Source organism: Triturus cristatus, chromosome 1_2 (assembly GCF_964204655.1).
Source record: "Triturus cristatus chromosome 1_2, aTriCri1.1, whole genome shotgun sequence".
NCBI classification, from domain to species: domain Eukaryota; kingdom Metazoa; phylum Chordata; class Amphibia; order Caudata; family Salamandridae; genus Triturus; species Triturus cristatus.
Genome location: NC_140580.1, coordinates 131,780,608 through 131,807,063, shown reverse-complemented (window position 1 = coordinate 131,807,063; position 26,456 = coordinate 131,780,608). Strand labels below are relative to the sequence as shown.

The following is a 26,456-nucleotide window of genomic DNA, read 5'->3' as shown; positions in this document are numbered from 1 at the left end:
AGACATCAAAGGGAAATACAATACAAATATTTAATAAATGTGAAAAAAGTAATACATTTTTAGAAATGTTGAACATGTCAAACAATGTTGTAAAAAAATTTGAATAAATTCCAAAGTATAAATTAAATAATAGCATAAAATATATAGAATGTTTTAATATATACTAATAAAGAATATGCTAAAATAATGTTAAAAAATGTATTTATAAAGTTAATAATTTTGTAATTAATGCAAAGTAACATTTAAAAATGTACATTATATTTTTTACAGTTACAAATGAGCTAAAAATATTTTATTTACTTTATTTTACAACTGCTTTTTATGCATTAAAAACATATTTATTACGTTGTATAACTACAATAAATTAAAAATTGTCAAAACACAAAATATAAAGAATGAGATCTTTTTTTTATAGTAAATTTGGAAAGAATCTTGGACACTAAAGGGGTGACATTTGTTATTCCACTTCAATCTAAACCAACTTGGGGACGGAGTTTGATTCTAAAGGGGTGACATTTTCCATTCCCACTCTAATCTAAACCAACTTGGGGAAGGTCGTGGACACTAAGCTGTGGCATTTACTATTCCCACTCCAATCTAAACTAAAGGGGTGACATTTACTATTTCCACTCCAACCTAAGCCAACTTGGGTAAGGTGTTGGACCCTAAAGGGGTGACATTTACTATTACTACTCCAATAAAAAACAACTTGAGAAAGGTGTTGGACACAAAAGAGGTAACATTTACTATTCACACTCCAAACTAAGCCAACTTCAGGAACGTGTTGGATAGCAAGGGTTACATTTACTATACCCACTCCAATCTAAACCAACTTGGAGAAATTGTTGGACACTAAAGGGGTGACGTTTACTATTCCCACTCCAACCTAAACAAACTCCGGGAAGGTGTTGGGCACTAAGGGGTGAGATATACTATTCCCACTCCAATCTAAACCAACTTGAGGAAGGTGTTGGCACTAAAGGGTTGGTATTTACTATTCCCACTCCAACCTAAACCAACTTGGGGAAGGTGTTGGACGCTAAAGGGGTGACATTTACTATTCCCACTCCATTAGGCAGGTTGCATCTTTCCACAGTTTGTTATAGAGTACAGGCAGCATTACCTGCAACCAGGTCACCTTTGTTGGTTTCTAAACCATCCACAAAATGTATTGCAATTATTAGGTTCTCCCTCCTAACTCATGAGCATTTAAGATGCTAAGTTTAAAGTCTGACAGCAGACGAGGGTACTTTGAGAAGCAGAAAGTAACAATATTTCATGTCTAGACAATCTTGCAGTAGGAAGATGCTGATTTTCAGTGGTGAAGAGCAACAACATATGGGGTGCAGCAGTATTTTCAGATGCTCCAAGAAGATGGGCAGCAATGAATACTGAGCACAGATAAGAAGGAAGTCCATCCACAACTGTGTGCAAAGTGTTAGAATAATAGGTACTGGCTTTATCTGATCATTATGATCTTTTACACCAAAACCAAAATCACTGTGTTTGTGACAATATAGAGTAAAGCAGAGTTTAGCATAATCGGGGAGCCCCAAACTGGTTGCAGATGTCAAGGCTTGTTTTATTTGTACAAGTGCATTTTTGGCCTCTTTAAACTATTGCAAGGGCTTAGGGGTGTTTTATCTGACATAATCGTTCAAGGGCTTTGCAATAGTGCCCTAGTCCAGGATCTACTGTCTACAGTACCCAGCTCTAAAATAAAATGTGTATCTGGGAGATGGTCACTGGACAAGGCAACTTAAGGATACATCCAATTTGCTCTAGAGAGAGGTGAGGCTCCCTCATTGAGATTTCATGACCAAAGTATTGCACTTTGAGAAGCAAAACTGTAGTTTCTCCTTTGAAGCCTTATGCACTTCTTAGCCAATTTGGTGAGGAGATAGAGAGTGCTTCAACCTTCCAGTGATCTAAAGTAGCAAATGCCAATAATGTGTTATCAGCATATTGCATGCATATGAATTCATGTTCTCACTTATAGTTTAAAGAGAAAATCACAAAAAAGATAGACTAGAGAATGTGCCTTTTCTAACTGCCCATCCACAACTATATATTCACTGTAAAGAAAAGGACAAAAAAAACTAATAAAGAGTGGGGAGCTGTTGTACCCCAATCTAAACGATTCTTTTCCCAGAATTTCTGTTAGCTCTCCTGCTAGAGTCTTGTTCAGTATTGATAATCATATCCGACCAATCACTGGTGCCGTTCTTTTCTTTTCTGAATATTGGTTGGTTTAAAACATGTCAGTGTGCAATAGTGAATTTTAGTCCCAAAGGGCTAGTCTGCAAAGGAAAAGTCCTTTGCATGGTGAGGAACATGCACTCCTGTCCTGAGTGCCCCAGTTTCAATGATGTCTGGATCTCTGGTGCTGATTTTCCTTAGTTATGGGCGAACACGGATCATGAATTGAAGTCTTGTAGGGGCACTCAAAATGCTACCATCATGGCAGTTGCCTTTACCAGAAGTCAAGTAGCATGAGCAGGGTGGTGGCAGCATACTGTGTAGTGATCAGTAGGAGTGAAAACGTATTTTTGCTGGTGTCATTGAAGGGAGGACTACAGGCCCAATCATGTAGGGTTCCACTGCTGTGTGCTGTGGCTTACATGAAGTTAGTATGTAGGTCTGTGCAGCCTACATATGGTTGTATGCATTTTCTAGGTGTATGTAGACTCTGGGTTCCATTTTGGGAGACGCATGGCTGACTGGAGGAGCATGAGGAGGGGGAGGATTCCCGCAGACAGATTTGTGGTTTCCTGCATTCCTGAGAACTGGGTGGTAGGCACACTGGAGGAAGGAAGAGCTAGGCTCTTTAGTATACTTCGAAGGGTGCTTTTTGATTCTGTGAGAGGTCACTAAGAAAGGGCCAGGACACATCTTAGGAAGTAGACCTGACTGATAAGAGAATCATAAGGAGTAGGGCTGAGGCCCTTTGATGCACATATCACTGGGGTGGACGTCCAGGTGTGAACGTTTAGTCACTCCCATGGCTTGTGTTGTGGGGCTATCATATTTGGAGTCGCTCTTGTTGTGATGTAATGAAGAGGGACAGGAGAGAGGAGTGGACACTTCAAAAGGAAACAGACCCCAGAACTAACTTCAAAGACTCAGGGCCAGATAGATTTTTTCAGGTCACAAACATACTGATTCACAGAAATGGGTCGTTTGCGATCGGAAAAAAAGCCTTTTTCTATGTACCAAACCCCATTCTGGGATTTGGTAACCTATTACTGAATTGCAAAATGGGTTAGCGATTCGGTATTAGGAAGAGGTGTGTTATGGGTGTTCCTTCCTAATAGCGACTTGCAGTGGTATGTCTGAATGTTTTGTGACCGAATTGCAGTCGCAAAGCATTTGCATTTTACTGCCTACTTCAAGTAGGTGGTAACCCATTCGCAAACAGGAAGAGGTCCCTGAGGGACCCCTTACCCTTAGTGAAAGGTTGCTAACACTTTTTCTAAGAGCAGGCAGTGGTCCTGGACCACTGCCCAGTCTTAAACAAGCATTGGCATAGCCAATAGGTCTCACCTTTGGGACCTTATAAGTATTTAGTTATGCAGCACTATATCATTGGTACAACAGCATCAACTGTTGCATGGCTAAACACTTATAAGGTCCCAAAGGCGAGACCTATTGGCTATGCCAATGCTTGTTTTGTTATGGGGGGCATAAATAACAGGAGGGTGAAGGTCAGTCAGTCTGTCAGTCTGTCAGTGAGAGTGAGTGAGAGAGTCAGTCAGTGAGAGAGAGTCAGTGAGAGAGTCAGTCAGTTAGTGAGAGAGTCAGTCAGTGAGAGTGAGTCAGTGAGAGTGAGAGTCAGTCAGTGAGAGTGAATGAGAGAGAGAGAGTGAGTCAGTGAGTGAAAGAGTGAGTCGGTGGGATAGTCAGTGAGAGTCAGTCAGTCTTTTAGCGAGAGTCAGTCAAGTCTTTTAGCGAGAGAGAGTTAGTGAGAGAGAGTCAGTCAGTGAGAGAGAGTCAATCAGTCAGTGAGAGTCAGTCAGTGAGGAGAGTGGAAGAGTCAGTGAGAGTCAGTAATTGAGAGAGAGAGAGTCTGTCAGTGAGAGTCGGTGAGAGTGAGTCAGTCAGTGTGGGAGAGTCAGTCAGTGAGAGTGGGAGAGTCAGTCAGTGAGAGTGGGAGAGTCAGTCAGTGAGAGTGGGAGAGTCAGTGAGTGAGAGAGTCAGTCAGTCAGTCAGTGAGAGTGAGTGAGAGTGAGTCAGTGGGATAGTCAGTGAGAGTCAGTAAGTCTTTTAGCGAGAGTCGGTCAGTCTTTTAGCGAGAGTCAGTCAGTGAGAGAGAGTCAGTCAGTGAGAGAGTGAGTCAGTGAGAGTGGTATAGTCAGTGAGAGAGAGAGTGGGAGAGTCAGTGAGAGTCAGTAATTGAGAGAGAGAGAGTCTGTCAGTGAGAGTCAGTCAGTGAGAGTGAGTCAGTCAGTGAGAGAGAGTGGGAGAGTCAGTCAGTGAGAGTGGGAGAGTCAGTCAGTGAGAGTGGGAGAGTCAGTCAGTGAGAGAGAGTGGGAGAGTCAGTCAGTGAGAGAGTGGGAGAGTCAGTGAGAGTCTGTCAGTGAGAGTGAGTCAGTGAGAGTGAGTCAGTAAGAGTCTGTCAGTGAGAGTGAGTCAGTCAGTGAGAAAGAATGAGAGAGTCAGTGAGAGTGAGTCAGTCAGTGAGAGGGAGTGGGAGAGTCTGTCAGTGAGAGAGAGTCTGTCAGTGAGAGAGAGAGAGAGAGTCTGTCAGTGAGTCAGTCAGTCAGTGAGAGAGTGGGAGAGTCTGTCAGTGAGAGAGTCTGTCAGCGAGAGTGTCTGTCAGTCAGTGAGAGTGAGTCTATCAGTCAGTGAGAGTCTGTCAGTCAGTCAGTGAGTGAGAGTCTCAGTGAGAGTCAGTCAGTCAGTGAGAGTGAGTCAGTCAGTGAGAGTGAGTGAGTCAGTCAGTGAGAGTGAGTCTGTCAGTCCGTGAGAGTCAGTCAGTCAGTGAGAGAGAGTGGGAGAGTGTCAGTGAGAGTGAGTCTGTCAGTCAGTGAGAGTCAGTCAGTGAGAGAGAGTGGGAGAGTGTCAGTGAGAGTCTGTCAGTCAGTGAGAGTCTGTCAGTGAGAGTGAGTGAGTCAGTCAGTGAGAGAGAGTGGGTCAGTCAGTCAGTGAGAGAGAGTGAGAAAGTCAGTGAGAGTTTGTCAGTGAGAGTGAGTGGGTCAGTGAGTGAGTCAGTGAGAGTCTGTCAGTGAGAGTCTGTCAGTGAGAGTGAGTGAGTCAGTGAGAGAGATTCTGTCAGTCAGTGAAAGAGAGTCTGTCAGTCAGTGAGAGAGAGTCTGTCAGTCAGTGAGAGAGAGTGGGAGAGTCAGTCAATGAGAGTCTGTCAGTCTGTCAGTGAGAGTGAGTCAGTCAGTGAGAGAGTCTGTCAGTGAGAGAGTCTGTCAGTGAGAGAGTCTGTCAGTGAGAGTGAGTCAGTAAGTGAGAGTCTGTTAGTGAGAGTGAGTCAGTGAGAGTGAGCCAGTTAGAGAGTCAGTGAGAGAGTGAGAGTGAGTCAGTGAGAGTGAGTCAGTGAGAGTGAGTGAGAGAGTCTGTCAGTGAGAGTGTCAGTGAGAGAGAGTTTTGAGAGTGTCAGTGAGAGAGTGGGAGAGTCTGTCAGTGAGAGTATGTCAGTGAGAGTCTGTCAGTGAGAGTCTGTCTTCAGTGAGAGAAAGTGAGTCAGTGAGAGAGGGGGAGAGTCAGTGAGTGAGTCAGTGAAAGTCAGTGAGAGTGAGTGAGTCAGTGAGTGGGAGAGTCAGTCAGTGAGAGAGAGTTAGTGAGAGAGTGGAAGAGTCTGTCAGTGAGAGTCTGTCATTGAGAGTGAGTCAGTGAGAGTCTGTCAGTGACAGTGGGAGAGTGTCAGTGAGAGTCAGTGTGAGTGAGAGTCTGTGAGTCAGTGAGAGTCCCTATGAGTGTCAGTGAGAGAGTGAGAGTCTGTGAGACTGTCAGTGAGAGTGTGGGAGAGTGAGAGTCTGTGAGAGTGTCAGTGAGAGTGTGATTGTCAGTGAGAGTGAGTCAGCCATTAATGCAAGGCATTTACAGTTAGGGTGAGTACTCTAAAGCTCAACTTTCATTGTGACAATCGTTCGACTATAAAACCTGTACATGTTTGCAGAGTTTAACAATTTGTGGCTAGTCTTAATGCTCTGAGGATACTACATTATTATAAGCAAATAAATACATGCAGAACAAATAAAAGAAACAATTATTGTGAAGACTTTAATCGCATGTTCTGAAAACCTGTAATTTCCCATCTTTCAAAAGAGCACAAGCAGCAGCTGTTATAAAGTACTCGTGCCTGTGCTCGTCATTGCTAATTTATATTAATCGATTTCATTTTAAAGTAATTCAATTAAGACAGAGAGACAGCACATCGGGTAAGGATTACAACGCACCTGAGAAAACGCGTTAAACTCTTATCAAGCCTGGGAGTAGTGCGTGCGCATGCGCGCAGCCTTCACTTTTTCAAGCACTGCACTCGTGCTTGTGGCACGCCGCTGCGCGCTCCCGCAAGGTGGATGCCGCCACAAGCACAAGTGCAGTGCTTGAAAAAGTGAAGAACGACGGCTAAAGGCCCTCCTACGCAGCGCAAATATTTCAGCCACTGATTTTCTCAGGCAATCAATCAGCCATTCACCCCCCCTGCAACTCCTGGAAGCTCGATAGATATATAGTGCTAGATTTCTGCAGTGATCCTGCTAATGGTACACTTCGTTGTTCACATATAGGTTTCAAATATGGCCTATATTTTAGATTTAGCATTACTTGTGGGAAGTACTAGATGAAACTTACATTTACAGGCTGGGTAAGTACAGAAACATGGGCAACTTGCACACAGTGATGTCAATTGTCAATGGAGGTTAGTGAGAGGCCTCCGCCACCTTGCACAGCCCTTGCCTTTGAGTCCCTGATACAAAGGGACCAGAGAAAGGAGAGCTAATTCACATCACAAAGATTATGACATCAATGGAAAAGTGTGATAAAGAGCCAATTGGAGGTGTTTGAGTATATGTGCGCATTAGCCCACTCAACCTCATTTTACATTGTCCACTAAACAACCATCAGATGGCTGAGGCCACCATCAGTGGTGCCCAGATGCCATATATGCAAATTCATCATTTGACCTGCTGAGTCGAACAGCAAGTTGTGTACGTTTTCAGTTAATGTTGCTCACTGTTTAACACACTCAATCTGCTGCAAGCTTGCTTTGGGAGATGAGGCGGGGTAATATATTAGTTTACAGATGAAGGGGGAAGCTGTATTCGAACTCCCGGAGTCTAAAGTGCATTTTTTTTAAGTAATCTAAACCGAGCTATCCCCCCCTTCTAAGAACCACTTCAACATAATCAGAATTTGTAAACCCCCTCATCTGCCTATTTAGGGAAGCCTTACATGAAGCCCTCAGTAGTAAGTGTGCTTTTCACCAACTTTACGTAATGTGGAAAAGTGCCTTCTGTGTAATTCTGAATATGAAAATTACCTTTCGAAGTCTGCCTCATGATTCCTTTCTGGATCTTCCGAAAATTCTGCCAGAAGTACTTGTTTTTCTTTTTCCACTCAGCTTTTCCTAGAATCGTAACAGCCAAAAAAGAAAGAAAGAAACAGGTATTATTAGGATGAGTGGAGCCATGCTTGGCACTCAAAGTTGATTCGATTTATTTCAAATTGATTTATTTTAACAGGAAAAGGGGTGTTGTAATTTAGTTCAGAAAAATTAGACGTTCATGCATATGCTGCATAACATTTATTCTTTTATGGGAGCCTGGAAAAAAAAATAACGCTGAAAACAAGCTTGGGTACATGCCATGCATACAGAGCGAATATATGTTCGAGTATATTTTTGTTGAAGGTGACCAAAAACAATTATGGGTATGAAGAGGCGCAGTTTTGTTCATCTATAAAGAAGTAAGCAGACAACATTGTGGTGCTGTGACAGATGTACTGCAGCATTATTGCCATCACCGTTTACGCTTCATATTCATTACCATGTGACCAGCGATACACAAGTTATCGCTGGATTATTTTATTGCAGTAAAAAGCCAACTATCCAAGTAGAGGTAAACTAGTTGACTGAAGGATCTTCTTAATCAGTGCATCTATCTTGCAGGATCTGTACAGAGGGTCCATTAGAGCATCATCGGTACTATTTCCTGGTGTTTGGGGTGCACATTTTCGTTAGAGCAGGCTGTTTTACTAACCACGATTACTTTTACCAAAGAAAATAAAATGTAATTTATTTATGAAACCTGTAGCGCACATGATAATACCTGGAGGCATCCTGTTGCTAAGACTGGTATAAAAAAAAAAAAAACGGTGTCAGCCAGGCTACAGCTGGAAGAACCAAGTTTTCCCAGCATGCAGCTAGACCTAGGCTGAAGATTGACAGGCAGGAGTTCCAATGGGAGGAAACTTGGAAAGGAAGGCTCGACCAGCAAGGCTCGACTGCCTGATCTTGGAAATGCTCAGTAAGGAGGCATGAACAGTACTCGGGAAAGATGGCGCTTTCTGTTCCTTACTTGTCTGTTTCAACACAGGGCAGGCGTAGGCATGCTTGCAATAACTGTGTGGCGCGACTTGCTCGAGATCATCATTTTGGTGAATCAATAATGTTTATAATGCAATTAAAGACCTATTTTGTGGTGAGTCGCACGCTTATTGCTACTCCAGAGACAGCAAAGGAAATGTCCTAAGAGCATGATCTGTGGTTTGGGAAGGGCTCTCACAAACAGTTGTGACAAGCAGAGTGGAGAGTGCATTGAGGGAGCGAGGTGTGAGGAAGGGACTGCTACACCCATCGGGCCATCGCCTGTGTGCACACTCAAGTTGGTGACCCTGGCTACCTGATGGGGCCGCTGTGAAGTTAGCTGTTGCTGCACCGATCAGGCTGTAGCTCATGTGCAGAGTACAGTTGGTGGGCCTGTATGCCAGAGGAGGCCTCCGGTAGAGCAACTCTGGGGGAGCGGGTTTGACTGATCACACAACCGAAAGGCCAAGGCAAACTTGTTCTGCTTTGTATCACCATGGGCACTGTAGCAGTTTCTTGAGAGCAGTGATGAATGTAAGTTAGGATGGATATATTCATAAGGTATTGAGGATGGAGGCGAAGCAATGAAGGAAGGAAGAACACGTGTAGCAGGGGAAACAGGAAATCAAGATAGAAAAAAAATAAGCGCAGGAACCCAAGCCTGGATGTGTACAGTGGAGTAAGGGGAATCAATTTGGAAATTTTGCCAGACACCTAGCCAATGCCGGAGAATCTTATACAGGAGCCCTACCCCGATCAACCTCAAAAGTCCCTCCACTATCCTGGAAGTGAGGATCATGTAGTTCTCATACTAAGCATACTACAGTGTGCCAATCTTCCTTCCTATTCCTTGTTTTACATACAGAGCTATATTTATCGGTTTTGTTCTTCAAGACTGAGTGATCTTGCTAGTCATCTACTTGGCTCATGACTTGGGATATAGTGGTTTCTGACAAGATGCACAAAACCTACAATCCAGACTCAAAAGGAGCGAGGTAGCTTATAGAATGGGACCGTCCCAAAGAGAAGCTTGCCCTGTCATGAATCTTGAAACTAGGAAAGTGCTCAATATACAGCTAAAACACTTCACTCACAACTAGTGTAACCAAGATGGTGACCTGCGAGTACTCGAGCCCCAACTAAAGCATCAGAACCTGAACGATCGCCCCCCACATGTGAGTGAGATCAGGGGAACGTACTGCGTTATCGGAGGGAGTACCACGAAAGACTTGCTGCTACCCCTGCAAATCTGATAGTGCTACTCACTGCCGGCAGCCACCTGACCATTCCCGGGGACTCCGGTAGAGCAACTCTGGGGGAGCGGGTTTGACTGATCACACAACCGAAAGGCCAAGGCAAACTTGTTCTGCTTTGTAACACCATGGGCACTGTACCTTTTTGACTTTAGAAGAGTCGGAGTGGGACCCCAAAGACGCAGAATTCTAGTGGGGCCTAACAAGAATGTCACCTATTGTGAATGGGGAATAACCAGTAATAATAGAGAGAGGGAAGTAGGACTCAGGATCCGCCTATCTAACGCTAGAGAAGTGACCTCAGGAGAAACTGTGTGTATTTTTTGTGTATGCAGTATTTTACATTGTGTTCATACATAAATACTTAATTTTTTTTATAAAAGCAAGTATTTAACTGAACAGTCATTTATTTTCTGCTATTAAATGTATTGTGAGTTGTGAGCCTGTGTTCGTAACTCCATCTAACTCCCCTGGAGAAACCTAGGTCTGCACCACCCACGCTACCACTGAGAATCAAGTGCTGAAGGGGTCGTGCCCGTGGGCATTGGAAGTACGGGGTCCAACACCCATGGTTGAGACCAATAGCTCCAGCTTCCCCGTAGGCCTATAAAAGGGTTTCTTACAGGGTGGCTTTGGCACTCAGATAGTCAGTCATGAAAGCTCAATGTGGGAAGGATTTTGATTGGGATGTGATTCCTAAAGAATATAGCAAACAGTCCCAATTGTCCACATGTTCCAAGTAAAGTACAGGATAATAATATGTTGGTTAGGAGCCCATGGTAAATAGGTTGTGAATGGTGCCAACAGCAGCCTGGGATTGGTTCAGAACCACTGCTCAGTAAACTTGAAAAAAACACAAACAATGACTATAAGAAACTTGTGAGCAATTGGGTATTAACCGGCAGAACACGCAGGAGTGCATTATGAGCTTATCTCTTGCTCAGCTGGGAAAGTGCTGTAGCTAGCCACAGCCCTATCAGGATACTGGCTCAGTAAGAAGATATCACGGAGAGATGTCAAATACTACAGAGTTTGAAGAGGCAGCATGCTGGCAGCAGTTTCTTGAGAGCAGTGATGAATGTAAGTTAGGATGGATATATTCATAAGGTATTGAGGATGGAGGCGAAGCAATGAAGGAAGGAAGAACACGTGTAGCAGGGGAAACAGGAAATCAAGATAGAAAAAAAATAAGCGCAGGAACCCAAGCCTGGATGTGTACAGTGGAGTAAGATGAATCAATTTGGAAATTTTGCCAGACACCTAGCCAATGCCGGAGAATCTTATACAGGAGCCCTACCCCGATCAACCTCAAAAGTCCCTCCACTAGCCTGGAAGTGAGGATCATGTAGTTCTCATACTATGCATACTACAGTGTGCCAATCTTCCTTCCTATTCCTTGTTTTACACACAGAGCTATATTTATCTATTTTTTTCTTCAAGACTGAGTGATCTTGCTAGTCATCTACTTGGCTCATGACTTGGGATATAGTGGTTTCTGTCAAGATGCACAAAACCTACAATCCAGACTCAAAAGGAGCGAGGTAGCTTATAGAATGGGACCGTCCCACAAAGAGAAGCTTGCCCTGTCATGAATCTTGAAGCTAGGAAAGTGCTCAATATACAGATAAAACACTTCACTCACAACTAGTGTAGATGTGTTTTATGGGGGGTGGTATATGAGAAGTAAACCCAATAGTGACGTGTCAGGAAGCAGAACTGGAGGTACTTTTTTCTGCTTAGCATGGTCAATGTGTAGGGAAGGCTGGTCATAATTGGGGCCACTGAAATTTTGCGGTGGGGGATGGCAGGGTTGAGTAAAATATGTGGCACGAAAAGACAAATTTTATGTCAAGACCCGGAAGCTAATATTATGCAATAATTTCCTTTATTGCCACCACTCAGCAGCATATTTTAAAGCTTCTAAACTTAAGAACTTAGAACTTTCAAAACATTCCAAATAGAATAAGCCTCCCCAGCACCCAGTCCACTACCTTCTTTTATTGCTGCTGCTCATTCAGTTAAGTACTATACTTTTCATGATGTTATTCATGTTATGAGTGTGTTAATGAATTTGTTTAGGGTATGTTAAATGAGTTTGTTTGTAGGTATGATGTGCGACTGGTTTGGCTGTCAGGTGGTTCATTTTTAAAATAGATATGAATATTGAGTTTTTCTGTTTATTAGTATTTGGTTTTAATTTGTGCTGATTTGAGAACTCACTTTTGTGGAGATTTAGAAAGTAGGCTTTATTAGAATTGGGTGCTTTTTTGGTCTACCTCGGGCCTGCGCGAGTGAAACCATTGTCTTTGCGGTTGTGAACTGGCGGATGGTTGCTACAGTGACCCTCTTTGTCCGGAGCACGAGCAGACTTCGGTGTGCTGAGACTCTGCGAGGGAGGTGCGTGTCATGGAGGTGTGCGTCATGGAGCGTATTGCCGTGCTACGTGCGAACAGGGTACCGAAAGACTAGACTGCTGATTTGATTGACTGAACAGTTTTTGGATTGTCCAGGCTCCCATAGAAAGTGTCTTTTTTAGAACGCTCGGCCGGACTGGATCGGTTTATTCTGTCAGAAGTGAGTTGTTGCACGGAGACTGTTTTAGTGAAGTGATTTTGGAGTTCATATAATTGGAGTTTGGTGAGGTCTTCGATCTCTCTTTTGTAATTTGAGTGTTGTGCTTAATTGATATGGATTTGGAAGCAAAATAGATTTTTAAATTTTTGTATAGTTCTTTTACTTGTTGGTGAACAGATTTGAATTTTATAATGGAACAGGCAGAGAGATCTATGGAGAGTTCTCTGGAGGAGAAATTGAATAAGGCTATTGAAAAGATTACAACAGAGGTTTCACTGAGAATGGAGAAGAAATTAGAGTTGCTTGCTCTTAGATTGACTACTCCTGATGAGGAGCAATTCTGAGGTTGAAGTAGCAAAAAGATCAGCAAGGAAAGCTTTGCGGAAATGGAAGCATGTGTCAACCAATGATGGTTTGGCAAAAAGAAAGAAGTCTACTATGGTAGAATACGTTTGTTGTAAGGACAGACATGTGGGTGATGCTGAGGGCATCGATGATGGTCAGAATGAAGGTCCAGAAGTTGAAAGTGGTGAAAAAATAAACGGACATAAACACAAGGTGGTAATTTGTGATGAGTCCTCCGAAAGTGCTGAGGTGGAACTCAGTTGTTCTTCAGAGTTTGACACAGAGGAAGAGATCTCTTCTGGAGGGGGTTTTGCAAAGGATGGAAAGTTTAAAAAGGATGATGGCTCTATCTTGGATCCATTTGGACAAACTATGTTTGACCCTCTTCTGATTAAACACCCTTTATCACCTGAATCGTCCCCTTCTGATCATGTAGCCCAATATATTGAATATTGGATTAGAAGAGAAATACCTAAGGAGGTGTGTGTCAGACTGAGATCTGAATGCCGTAGACCCTCTGTTGATAAAAAAGTAGTTACAACTCCAGAACTGGACGCAAAAATTATAGCATTTATTGCTAAAGGAGTACGCAACCCAAGGAGGGGTCTGGATGAAGGTTTGAAGTCATGCCATGATATGCTTTTGGATGTTGTGGGAACTTTAACTAAGGCTTTTGATATGACTGAGGAAGCTTATATGTATAAGAAAAATGTTGATGTGGACACACTTCGTCAATGGATCCAGAGAGCTGTATGCCTTTTGGCTTATGCCAATACGGCTTTATTAATTGAGAGAAGGAAAGGTATATTGTTGAAAATTAATCCAAAATTGGCAGAGTTAGCAGGGAAAGAAGAAGGGCCTTTGGCAAATGGACTTTTATTTGGTGATAAATGTATAAAAGACCTTTCCAGATATGTAGGGGCTTTTAGTTCCCTGCAAACATCACAAAAAGAAATCAAGAAGGTATTTCAAGAGCGTGTTTTTGACTTGCCGGAGTCGGTTCCTCGGCTAAGGTCAGGGAATCACAAGAGGCTCCTTTTCATGAGGTTTCAGAGGCTTTCAAGGTCAACAAACCTTTCGTCAAGGTGAATTCTTTCTGCAGAGGAATAGATCTCAGGGAAGATACGGTTGAGGGAAGGGAACAGGCAGAGGCTCAGTTAGTAAGTCAAGGCCTTTCTGTTATCCCCTTAAAATTGGGCAGCAGACTTGCCCAGTTTTATCGGAATTAGTTGGTGATTACAAGGGATCCTTGGGTGTTGGAAACTGTTCAGGGTTTTCAAATAGAGTTTGTTGGAAGTCCAGTGCAGACTTGTTTGCCAAGGAGGTTGTTTTTTTAAAGGGATCAAGAGAATTTGATAGATTTGGTGATTCAAGAATTAATTTCAAAAGGAGCTGCGGTGAGAGGGTTGGATTGCGCAGAAGGTTTTGTGAGCAATATTTTTCTGGTGGAGAAAAAAGACAAGGGAATGTGTCCTGTGATAAATTTGAGAGAACTGAATGATTGGGTACAGTAGCAACACTTCAAAATGGAAGAGATGCATTTGTTGAAGGATGTGTTGCAGAAAGGGAACTGGATGACTCGATTTGATCTGAAAGATGCATATTTGACAGTTCCTATTTGGGAAGAACATCAGACGTATTTGAGATTCCAGTGGAAGGAGAGCTTGTGGACATTTTTGTGTTTACCTTTTGGTCTTTCGTTGGCACCATGGTGCTTAACGAAGGTACTTTGCCCTCAGAGAGCTTCTTTGAGACAGAGGGATGTTCGTCAGATTATTTATCTGGACAACATTTTGATTATGGGTCAAAACAAGACAGACTTGGTTTGCCACACAAATCTTGCAGTGAGACGGTTGGAATTTTTAGGTTTTGTAGTGAACAAAACAAAGTAATAATTTGTGCCAAATCAACAAACACGGTTCTTAGGTTTTATAATAGACACTGTGGAAGGATTATTGAGGTTACCAAAAGAAAAACTGAAAAGGATAAGAAAGGAATTAGGGAGTACGCTGAAGTTAGATTGTGTTTCATTGAGAACGGTAGCTCGTATTGTTGGCCTACTCTCTTCAACTATCGGGCCTTACAAAGATTGAAAGCAAATCATTTGAGGAATGGCTTGAGGTACTCAGAAAGGGTTTGTCTTTCATTGGAAGCAAGACCGGAAGTGAATTGGTGGTTGAGGAATATGTATGCTTGGAATGGGCCTGCAATTTTTGGAGAAAACACAGACCTGATTATAGAATCGGATGCAAGCTTGGGTTGAGGTGCAAGATGTGGATTGATGAGAACTGGTGGTCGTTGGACAGAGCAAGAAAATCATTTACATATAAATTGTTTGGAGTTATTGGCAGGTTCTTTTGCTATAAGTTGTTTTGCAGAGGAAAGTGTGAAATGTTCTGTAATTCTGAGAATAGACAATGTGTCTGCCGTATGATATGTCAACAGGATGGGTGGTCCACGTTCAGAGGGCCTAGTAGATATAGCAAAAATATTTTCTGGGTACTGCTTTGAGAGAGGCCTGTCTGTTCAGGTGGAACATATTCCGGGCATTACATACTCAGTTGCAGATTGGTTCTCGAGGAATTTCCACGACTCCAGCGATTGTATGTTGGACACGAGTTTGGACCGTTTGTAGGGTCCGTTTGAATTGAATCTGTTTGCGAAAAGACTCAATTGTCAGGCGGAAAAGTTTTTCAGTTGGCATCCAGACCCGGATGCAGTGGGGATAGATGCTTTTCTGCAAGATTGGAGAAACCTTCAAGCTTATGCGTTTCCACCTTTTGCCATGATAAATAGAGTGACAGGGATGATTCACAAATGGAAAGAAACAGTGGTGGTAATAACTCTCTTTTGGAGTGTGCAGGCATGGTACTTGATCGTGTTGGAAATGAGTGTAGACCTGCCGGTTTTGCTGCCGGTTTTTTGGGAGAGCCTTCTTAGCCCTCAGGGGGAGGTTCACAGTCTAGTGGAAGTGGGCCGGCTTCAATTAGTGGCTTGGAAACTTTCAGGAGAGTTTGGGACAAGCCAGTACTGTTATTTATGGATTCATGCATGATAATCGTGAATTAAATCTTAGGGATTTATCTTCTAAATTGACTACGTTATTGTGTCTGGTCTCTTTCCGCAGGGTATCTGATGTTAGGGCATTGGTGGTGTCTTTTAGATCTTATACCCCGGAAGGGATTTGTTTCCATGTTAGACAGAGAACTAAAACAAATTCTTCAACAATTTTTTATCCTTATTTTGATGAAAGAAGGAAGTTGTGTGTGGTGCGTTGTGTTAAGGAATATGAAAAAAGAACATTGCATGTAAGATCCTCTGTGTTTTAACAATTGCTGGTCTCTTTCAGACATCCCCATAAGGCTGTCTCTTCACCCACTTTGGCTAGATGGGTGAAGGAAATGTTGAAGAAGTGCGGAGTGGATGTGAGTATGTTTGGGGTGCATTCTGTGAGAGGTGCTGCTGCTTCCAAAGCATGTATGGTTGGGGGTAGTTTGCAAGCCATTTTATGCTGTGCTGACTGATCATCTGATACTGTGTTCAGATGTTTTTACTTTAAACCGATTTAAAATGCAGCTACTTGTTTGATTGATAAGCTTTAAACTTGCATAATATTAGCCTCCAGTTCTTGACATAAAATGTAGATTTTCCCCAGCCTTGAGGGGCTGAAAATCTGGATTTTATTAAAGACACAGAGGCAAATATTATACCTCGGAAGGTTTTTGCCCGATTCTGATGTTGTTTTATTATTTTCACAGCTGGACAAGTCTATGATGTCACGGATTTCTGCGTGGAGTGTTCTTTTTCTCTGGATTTGTTTGGGAAAGAAGAGGTTTTCGTAACATTTGAAGGAAATTTATTAAGTACATTTACTTCCGAATTTGCAGTTCAATAAAGAAGGCAGTGGACTGGTTGCTGGGGGTTTGATTCTATGTGGAATGTTTTGAAAGTTCTAAGTTCTTAAGTCTAGAAGCTTTAAAATATGCTGCTGAGTGGTGGCAATAAAGGATCTTATTGCATAATATTAGCCTCCATGTCTTTAATAAAATCCAGATTTTCAGCCCATCAAGGATGTGGAAAATCTACATTGTGCAGCATAATGCGGCACATTTTGTAATAGTATCACTTCATTATTTTATCATTTTCAAACTTGTTAACATTGTCTATGCATTGGGTGTAACTCATTAGTACCATTTTAACACCCAAATATAGCAATAAGCAACAAAAATGCAATTAGTCAACCTTTGCAAAGGGCCTTCCACTGCTGCGGCAATGTGTGTCACTGCACATTTTTAGTAACTTTTGAACCATTTGAGCTAGAAACAACACTTTCTTTGGCTAAAATCTGCACATTATGTGGCAGATGATTAATTATGTGGCAAATGCAGCAAATCTATAAGCATGCGAAAATCATTGCGGCCACACAATCACAAAATTCCAGTCACCCTGGTCATGATGGAGTACTGGTGCTGACTGGATTTAAGCTGCGCATGGGCAAAGGATTCTTGAAGCGAGTAAAGATACTGAGCAGGCCAAAAACATGTGTTTAGAGACAGTGGCTATCTTGGATGTTAATCATGACTTTTCATCATGCTTTACGGCATCTTTTGCTAGGCAAACTTATTACACAGTTGCTGAAGTCAGGGCCTTGCTACATAAATATCAGCTTTCAAGTGCCAAAAACTATTGCTTCCTAAAGGATTGCTCTATGGACTTTACAGAGATGTACCTTCAAGTTTTGTTTTGTTGAAAACACACTTTTAAACTATTCCTTGGACATTTATGTACATTTTTAAGACTGGATTACAATTATCTGCACTGATAAGACTAGCATTGTATGTTCTGCCAAACGTCCCTATGAAGGAAGTGGGTGGATCCTAAAGAGAACAATTGCATATATTCCTATATATGAATATATTCATGAACATTGTGTAAACGTTTTGCAACAGTCAAGTAGTAGCTATCCTCATCTTCCACAAGATAGCATGTATTTACAACGCTTAAGTTTTCAGGAATTGCTAGTTTTCCAATAGAAGTGTACGTTTGGGTATACAGAGATATTTCCAAGAGATCCACTACAATCTGTAGATCTCATTGACCCCAAAAGTGGCGAGGCAGAGTGTGGACTTCTGTGTCTCTGTTTTTTCTCTTATCCCATTGGCCTTTCTATTCTTCAAACACTGGCCCTCATTACTTAGTGTATGTGATTATTGAAGAGACAGAAAAGAGCATTATTTCCATTGGAACCCGTACACAAGGTTATTGCAACCTGACAACATGTTTGTCATCTATCATATTATCACTGCCACAAATAATATGGGATCTATGGGCCTCTGCGGCACTTTTGCGCCACCGAAACGTCACTTTTTTGACGTTCTGGTGGCGCAATGTGCCCCAGCATATTTACAAGGCCACATAAAACCACTTGTTGTGTGCCTTCCTGCATAAAATCAATCTGCATTGGCGCGTGGTAGCCCATTGTGCGCCAGTGCAGGGAAAAAGGACAGGAATGCACCGTATCACATAGATACGGCGCATTCCTGCCCTTTTGTTTTGACGCAGGGCAGCGCAGCAGGTTTCTTGCATCGTTGCCCACCACCAAAACCTCATAAATGAGACCCCAAGGGTTTAATATGGAAGCTTTGGGCTGACTCAGAATGGTGTAAGTTTCTTACGGACAATGTTTTTATGTGGCAACTGAGCCATTATGATGTTTTACATACAACCACATCTTTGCTCATATTAGGTCGTACAGTAGTTTAGCCTAGTGTAAAAACAACACACGTAAAAGCTCTTGACAATCCCAGTCTTCCTTTGCCAATGCTAACATATGTTCAGCTTATGCTAATGCCTCATATAATTCAGCCGCATTAGTAGATGAGCATGCTTTTGCTACTTTCTATGTGGCCTCACTAATATCCTTGGAATGCATGTTTGTTTGTTCTTTCCCTTCCATGTTCTCTGCTGTATATGATATTTGTATATATGTCTGTTTTGTGGCTGTTTATGTGGAGGGTTTCTCCTATTGGTGTTGATGCGGTGTGTAATATTGATCATTAAGAAATAGCAATATGTATCATTGTGTTCTTATGCATTTGCTGGCACATGCATCAACAAAGACTTTTGCGATTCCTTAATTGCGATTTTTAAGGAATCGCAATTAAGGAATTGCAAAAGCCTATGCATGTAGGAATCGCTATAAAAATAGCGATTCCTACAAATTCCTTAATTGCGTCCCGCAAATTGCGAGTCGCAATTAAGGTATGCCGTCCCATTCATTCCTATGGGCCTCCATGCCCATAGGAATGAATTGGAGATTGCATGAGCAATTTGCGAGTACCAGTAGGTACTCGCAAATTGCTCATGCAATTTCAAGGGTGCAAGGGTGTCAAAATGACACCCTATTGCACCCCTGAAATTGATCTGTGCACATATGTTGCACACACATGTGGCATGTGTGTGCGCAACATGAAACTTTGAAAAATGCACAAAAGTGCATTTTTCAAAGTTTTTGCAAATTACCATGAAGTTCAACTTCATGGTAATTTGCTCCACCTATTAGCGAAATCGCTAATTTTTTCACTTTCATGCATTGCATTTAAGGAATCTCAATTTGGGATTCCTTAAATGCAATCGCAATTTAAGGAATCGCAATTTAGAGATTCCTTAAATTGCGATTTTTGCGATTTTATACCGGTCGCAAACGGGCAGATTCTGAGAATCTGCCCGTTTGCGACCGGTTTTTACATTGATGCATGTGCCTGTTGGACAATTGCAAGTATTTGACATGCTATTTGCTCCAATTAGTTATTTTTCTGTTCTAGGCTCTATGCTAATTGTCTGAAAGATCATGGAATCCCTGTTTCTTTTTATTCGTTGGGTGAACAGTATCTGCATGCATGTCCTTCACAGCATTTCAGGAATATAATGCCCATCCATCCCTATGACTGGTCCACTTAAACTATTGAACCATTTTTGCTCAATATTCTCTATTATTTCCTAATATGAGCGCAAAGGGCTCTTTTTATTTCCACAAGCCAGTGGCAATCTGCCCTGTGTACATGCTTAGTTGTGCTCATGGCAAGAAAGCAATGTGCTGCAGGTTTTGGCTTGTGATACTGTGTGAATAGAGTATGCTCACAGGCAGCAGAGTCTCACACCACTACCACCATATTTCAATCCTTGTCTCTTGTGAGACTTTACAAGGATTTCCCGCATGGACTAGTCTAAGAACCTCCTTAGTAACCTGATGAATCCAGCAAGCTGATAATGTGTGAGTATGCCTGTCACAGACGTCCCCCTGTATGGCTTCACCAGGGTCTTGAGGTCCAGTACAGCAGATCAAACACAGCTTCCCAATAAAAAAACGCTACGGAGTTTCAAAGTACACAGATAAGGTTTTATGAGAGCATATGATGTAGGTTGGAGAGTGTAAAAGCTGTCCCCCACTGTGCACAGGCAGCTGATTTTATATTCCTGTTAATATTATTTTGAACTATTTGCAAAATATGGCCCAGTTTTAGAACTCTTAACTCTCTGGCTAATGGTCAGGTTCAAGGCCAACTTACCAGCTCGTGACATGGAACCTTGCGGCCTGTAACCAATGAAACACATGCGCATTACATGAGGGTGGTGCGATCTGGGCAATCGATCAATCCTGTGGAACGTTCAGATTTCTTTGTTTGTTACTGAGCTCTGAAAAATCCTTTCACCCTGGATGCACACACAAGAAATCCACAATGTATATTTTTTAAGACAATATTAAAATCAACTTCCTAATCTACTGCTTACAATATTTATATAGATGTAACAATAAAACAAACACAATAGTGGCAATTAAAAATCATAGTAGCAAAAAGAATTGCAACATTGTGATGGTAATTCAGAAATTAATTGCATTCCACTGGTGGAACCAGTTTTTGTAACTAAACCCTCCCTTCCAGTCTGTCGTTGAGCTGTCTTAGCATCAAAAGTGCCTGTCCAAGTTTCTTGAGGTGGACTCTAGGCCACATATCGTCGCCACTTTTCTTCAAGGCGGTCGCTCTGTCTTAGGGTTGTTTGCAGCTTAGCTAACATGAACCAGTCTCCCAGGACCAAAGCTGTAGATTCCTTTTTGTCTAATATATGTCTGCCCCAGGATTAAATACACCTTTCGCCCTCATGATCAGTGATGTAAAATGCAAGAATGAGCATAATAATTCTGCTGCACTTTAACTAAATTCTATCACACATTATAAATCTATTAATACTTGTTTATGAATAATTGAGCTATCAAACTACAATTAAGCAAGCATTACATGTGGTACACATGCAATCAATACTAAATGCAACACTCAATCATAAATAGAAAATGTGCACTCAGATACACAGCTATACAAATATATGAAATGCAACGCTTGTACATAAGCAAAGAAACACAAACATTGTACCCCTATAAAGGCCAACCCTCTAACACTTCCATCTCTCTCTTGGTTTTTCCATAATATGTCTTTTCCTATCTCTGGGCTCTGTGGAGCCTAAACCTCAGTCATATTAGGATGTCTTACATCTGCAAAGTCTGCAATCATTTATTGCAAAATGTCCATAATTGTCTCGGTTATGTCCAAGAGTAGTCCTAATTTACTGTCTTTGACCCACATGGGAGTATGTGTTTCGAGCAGATTCTGTTTTCATATCTGAATTACTGCTTCAGGTTAAAGGAGGGAGTGCTTCCACAGGCTTGGGTTCTGTTCAAGAGCAGTTGGCGCTTGATCTGGCGATGTTCGTAGTATCTGTAAAAACAAGAGCATATTTGTTTCAGCTAGTAATGTTGTTGTTAAAACAGTTGACACTCAGAAAATAATACAGAATTATAGAAACAGGAATACAAATGGGAATGGATCCACTTGTTTCTAGTGCATATTCATGTAAAGCCTTTGCACATGCTTAAGCCCATTGTAAACCTACTTCCAAACAGTGCCTCCTGTTTACCCACCAACTTGAGCAAAGGCAATCTAAAACCTTTAATATTGTAATCCTGCTTTACCCACCTCTCTCCTGGCAATGATATTTTTCTCCTGGCTAGGAGGAAATAAAAGGTTTCAGTCAAGATGGTTACCTTTCTTCCCGAAGCAATTTCCTGAAAATCCTGTGGAGCTCCTGTCTGAATGAGACTCCTACAACTACTGGGTAAAAGTGTTGTTTTTTTAAGTCTAAAGCAAAGCTTATAACCATACGAAACCACATTTTATATTATGCTTAATTTTGGGACACCAGTATTGGTCTGGGAGCTTTTACAATTCACTAAAAATGTGAACAAATTCTGCATTCTGTTCAAAAGAAGGGACTGAACTTTAGCAAGTGCACTATTAAGGACAACACAGATCAGTATCAGGTTTAAATATTATCGAGAAAAAGAATGCTCAGCAGGTCTTTGCAAAATAGAAGTTGTAAAAAAAGAAAGAGGCTGTTGCAAATTGGTTCCGCCCATTTAGTCCAGTAGGATCTTTCGTTTTTGAGCAAACGGTTTTTGGACCTTTACAGTGGTTAAGTTTCACTACCTGAATCTCACTCATGGTAAATTCATGCCAATGCAGCCATGGTAATTAGTCTGGCAGGTTTACTGCCAGTCTTTTAATATAAGATGCGGCACAGCTAGGGTAAGGGGCACCAGGCTAACCATGTGTTTGGGCCACAATTGAGAGACTATTGTTGTGCGCAGCCTGATATTTGCACACAGGCTGCATGCATGCCTGTGGTAAATTTAAACTGCAAATTCGATCTGTCAAAATAACCCCTTTTGACTGGTCAAACCCTTCCTTTTAAATAATATGAAGTCACCCCTAAGTATGCCTTATTGCCTATAGAGCAGGATGCATGGTGCTTAACAGGACGACATGTAAATGTTTAATGTTTCACATGTCCTTACAATGAAATGGACACAAAAGCTATTTGTATTGTAAGAAGGTTGGCAACTTACATAGGGAAATACTGAGCTAAATTATTACTTTAAAGAAATGCTAATTTTGGTTTGATAGGAGCTACATAAATATTTCAAGGACTTTATTTATAATAGTTACTCAATATTGAATTAAGTGGTAAAATCAAAATTTGTCCTACTATTGAGCAAAATGCACTATTAAACGTTACCCTTTTCCAACCGAAAACCTCTAGAAGCCTTTCTGTAAGTATTCCAACTGTCGACTGGAAGCTGGATGTCTCCCCTGGAGCAAGAGGCCTTTCAGGCTAGCGTAGTGTTAGTGCTAATACTGAAAACAACTGTTGAGTTTTAGACATGTTGTCTTACTGTGCTTTACTTTTAATCATCCACATGAATTTTATATTCTGACAATTAAAACAGGGTACTTCTACCTTCCAGCTTGGAAACCTTTATTGCAATACGCCGCAAGCACTGAGAATGTTATGGATGCCGCCAGACCATTGACAGACAAACCAAGCTTAACAAATAGTGATATAATACAAAGGACATCGGAGAGAGGAATCCTCCACTATCGTGATTGAACTATCCTGGTAACATAATCCAGACAGTGCCGTTGACTTTTGCCAAGGCTTTTTCAATACTTTGCAGGACATCACAATATAAGACTTTTGGAAGACCGTTTTCAAGAAGCAAGGCCTAGTACTGACATTGAGTTCAAAAGTACCATTAAAGAACACAATACGAATATTAGTGACAGAATTAGTTTCCCCCTCCTTCCACCCATTACAAAGCAATAAATAACAGGTCCTGAAGAAGATGGTTTAGACAATAGTATACCATTGAAACGTACGTCGACCGGAGAGAGAGTGTGACACCCCAGCTACCAGCATAGCAATCGAGTGTTGAATTGATCACCCAGTTTGCGTTCCATCTGTGCGTAAAAGTATTGCTCTGGGGTGTTGAGCGTGAATGTATTGAATGCAAGAGATATGATTGTAGAAGTTGTGAGAGGTGTGTATGTGTGTGGGGATGTGCTTAATTAAACTGTAATTATTCCACTAATTGTGATCTTTAAAATGTTGAATTATGATGCAGCATATGTACACCCTTAGTAGACAAATGATGATAGTCACTGTGTTGTAATTGATAAATATACACATATACTGAAAACATAGTTTTAAGATGTGAAAAAAGGAAAAGATTTATATAAAAAAAGAAAAAATGAAATAAAAGATGCTATAATAAGTAATCATTTTGTGTGGGGAAGAATGTTTTTTACGCCCCATGTGTGAGCTCCGAGAAGCCGCTATTTAAAGAAATTTAGGTCTTGAGGGAATACTACTATGGTAGTTTGTATTTGGTGTTTTCTTCCCCCTGTTCTCTGACCTGTTTAGTTAATTTTCTAGGGGGGTGCCTTGCCAATCTAACCTTCCAGCTTGGTGCCATAAGTAAAATTCTAATCATTTGTGTGTAAGTGAAAAGTGATGTTTGGTAATGAAGTGGCTTGTGTGCATGTCAGGATTACCAAATACAGTTAGGTAGCATTGCACAACATCTCAAAAAAGTAATCTAATGTTTCACTATGAAGGAACAAAAGACCAGATGTACACCACTTTTTTGTGGTCGCAACACTCAAATTTGGAGTTTGTGACCGCAAAGAAGCTTTTGCAAATGTACCAAACCCGTTTTAGAATTCAGTAAAGTTTTCCAGACTCATGAAAATGAAAAGGCTCTGCGAGTGGATGCCGATCACTGTTTGGAAGAAGAGTGTTGAGGGTGTCCCTTCCAAATTGCATTTCTGAACCAGATGTATCAATGGTTTATGATAAGAATTTCGTTGCATACCTTTGAAAAGCTACTGGTTCCCAAGTTGGGGTAGTAACATATTTGCAAAGGGGAAGGGGACCCGTTTCATCCCCTTCCAACTTCTGAATTGGAGCTCTTGCTGAAACTTTTCTCAAAAGAATTTTTTTTTTTAAAGAAAGCCTGTTCCTTTAATAAAATTAAACTGGTTTAAAAAGTTATTTTTCAAAAACAAAACAGTCAGAGAGTTGGTGGCCTTGCAGGCTACCATCCCTGTGATTGAGGAATCTGTGACTGACTATAATTCCCTATTTTGTGACCCAACCCACTAGTACATAGGTCAGGTTGTAAAATAAGTTTCTGGTCACAAAAAAGTAGAATTGTACATTGAGACCAGAAAATTAGTTCATATGCCCCATAAATAAGTAAACCATTCTAGGTAGAGGCATCTTGTGTTATCAGCCTTTCTACAGTGCCTCATGCCCACAGGATGTTATATGTTATGTGTATTTGTAAAGCACACAGTCACCCACCAGGTTATCCTGGCGCTGAGCAGGTGGGTGTGCCTTGCACTGCCTATGGTAGGTTGGTTAATTGAAAAGCCAAGTCTTCAGCTCTTTACTGAATTCAAGAAGAGAGTAGGAGGCTCTGATGTGCAGTGGTAGGCCATTCCACGCTTTATGAGCCCTATAAGAGAAATAGGGGTGAGCGAAAATTCCACTCCACCAGCGGAGTCATGCCCACTCTGCATTCCTCTCCGACTGCGCGGTTCTGGCAAAACTCTGCCAACTGCAGTGTGGCAGCGTTTTTTTCTTGAGCAATGCTCATCAATGGCAAGCGCAAGCGAGAATTTGCATTCCCTAGAGTGATTTTCAGTTGCTAGAATGCCTCCCGGCGAGATTTCTCAATGCAGGCGCTTGCGGCAGGTTGTGACTATTTGCGTTGAGAAAGCTGCCACTCGAGTAGAAAATTGTCCTAAGTAACTGCTGTCGCAATGCTTACGTTGTTTTAATTTTATTTGTTGTTTATGCTTTTTATTTGTTGTTATTTTCCTTCTCTGCAGGTGTGCTTTTTAACTACGGTACCACACTTTTTTAGGGTGCTGTATGCGTGCTCACTACTTAGTCTCTTATAGACATTGGGCACCACCAAAGAGGTGTAGGTAGCCGCAATAATTCCCTGGTCCTGATGAATTGCCATTTATTATATACAAAGGCAAGAAACATGTTGACCTATTGATCACGTCAGCACATACACTCACTTAACTATTGGTGTCACATGTGCAGACTGTATATTTTTTAACCAGGATGGTGACCACACTGTATTAAAATTATTTAGTGGATCACCTACCCCTGTTTTAATCGGTTCACTTCAACCCCATTTGCACCTACACTCACCTATGTCTTAATATTGTCTTTTCAACCCCACACACACATCACTCACCGGCGTTGGAATAAAAGATCTCCGCTAGGAAGGCCCTATTAGGTGCCTGATCGGGCATTGCACCCGCCGGCCCGATAAGGAGCAAAGACCCGGTGATGAAGCAAGACACCCGCTTGTTGGGTGTGTGAGGGTCTTCTTTTCCAAATAAGGAGTAACCTTTACTCCTGCTTCTCACCACAGTTCCCTGTCATCACTGTGTTACCCTCTTGTTATTCTGTCACACCTTGCCTTAACATTAGGAACTGCATACCTTTTGTTTTCACTAATGCTTGGGCATGTATGCTGGACCTTGATAACAATAAAATTCATTGTTATTTCTTCAAGCCCTCTCCTCCCTCGATTTGTTTAATACCAAATTGTATAGTGCCTTGAATGTGTGTAAGGAGTTTGAAATAAGTGCATTTGTGTATCGAGAGCCAGTAGAGCTCCTTGAGGTATGGTGTGATGTGAGTTCTGTGTAGGAGGTTGAAGATGAGTCTTTGCTGCTGTCATGTCCAGTTTGCTGTTGATGATTAGTCCAAGGTTCCCGGTATGGGTGCTGGCCGGGTGTGGGTGTAGGAGAGGGTCCAAGTCTGAGTTCGGC

At 41.7% G+C, this 26,456-nt stretch overlaps 1 long non-coding RNA gene across 1 annotated transcript in view; it reads right to left on the bottom strand.

Annotated features, from left to right (window-relative positions):
• LOC146866955 (uncharacterized) overlaps positions 1-26,456 on the bottom strand; it is a 90,910-nt gene that overhangs the window by 58,725 nt on the left and 5,729 nt on the right. Inside the window, exons 2-3 of the long non-coding RNA XR_014960946.1 lie at positions 20,277-21,479; positions 7,493-7,579 (exon numbers count right to left, since the gene is read on the bottom strand). This is a non-coding gene — a long non-coding RNA (uncharacterized LOC146866955). The remainder of the gene's footprint in view (positions 1-7,492; positions 7,580-20,276; positions 21,480-26,456) is intronic.